We start from the raw sequence: 1,380 nt of genomic DNA, 5'->3' as shown, positions 1-1,380 counted from the left end.
GATCGTCCCCACCCCCCGACACTCATTGGCTCCTTATGCGGCGCGAGCTCCAGCAAACAGCGAATGGGCCGCGGGAAAGACCGTGGTTGGATCTCCCTCGCTACCCAGCCACTCGAAATAGCCGTGGAGTATTTATAGCCAGAGACACGTGGGAGGGCAAGTTACAGTCCTGCACAAAATCACATCAAACCATTTGCTCAGTACTCAAGACAATAAGTCACTTTGCTGTTTGTATCCCTCTCCTAATCCTACTCTCCAGATTTCACTGTGTATCTTTTCCTGTACTGTCTGTATCTCTTCCAAACCTACTCAGAATTTTACTGTCCGTATCTCTCTTCCAGCGTTACCCTCTGATCTTTGTTCTCTATAAATTTCTGCAAAAATGGATTGATGGCTCTTGCTCCTGGAATGGTTGACTGAGACGATAGGGAGGAATTCTCTTGTGGAAATCCAAACTAGAGCAGTGAGGATGGAGGGAACAGAGGATCCCCACCGTTTCTTCAATGCAGAGATCATGGGAGCATCTGTGACAGAAATGTCCTGGCTCTCCTTTCGAAATTTCCTAAGTGCATGTCATTGTGCTGTGCCCAGTTTAGAATGCATAGCTACAGAAAGACTTACATTTATGTAGCATCTTTCACATCCTTATAACATCCCAAAGTACTTCATGGCCAATAGTCCACCTTTGAAGTGTAGTCACTGGGTAAGAAAATAGAGCAGCCAATTTGTGCTTAGGAAGATCCCTCGGATTTGATTAAAAACTAGCTAATTCGTTTGGGTGCTGGGCTGAGGAAGGAATATTGGCCAGGCCACCAGGAAAACTCCCCTGCTCTTCAAATAATGTCACTGGATCTTTTATGCCACCTGGACAGGCAGATGGAGCCTTGGTATAATGTTTCATCCAAAAGACAGCACCTCCAACCATGCAGCACTCCCCCACTACTGCACCCAGAGTGTTAGCCTAGAATGTGTGCTCACGTCTCTGCAGTGGAACTTTCATCTATAGGCAGTTTCTAGAATACTTCCCACTTTGTTAGCTGTTAAGTCAGTACTGGCTGTAAACTTATATATTTACCTTTGAAAATTTTAAATTAAAGAATTCTAATGATTTCCTGAATGGGGTTTTTTTAAAAAGCAGCCATATTGCATGAGGATTCCTTTAAAAATATAAATTGCATGTTTCATGGTATAATATAAGTCTTTATAATGCCTTGGCCTTGAAGGTTAGTGCATAGGCCTTGTAGAAGTTAGTAACTAGTGAGTTATACAGGAACTGGAAGGATTTAAATAGGCAGAATGTTTCTGTACCAAACAGAATGTGCCCTGAGGGGACTAAAGGAATAAATTAGTGATGCTTTAGCTGATATTTTTCAGAACTTA

This window comes from Cetorhinus maximus, chromosome 5 (assembly GCF_964194155.1).
Source record: "Cetorhinus maximus chromosome 5, sCetMax3.hap1.1, whole genome shotgun sequence".
NCBI classification, from domain to species: domain Eukaryota; kingdom Metazoa; phylum Chordata; class Chondrichthyes; order Lamniformes; family Cetorhinidae; genus Cetorhinus; species Cetorhinus maximus.
Note: the sequence above shows the minus strand (reverse complement) of the source record.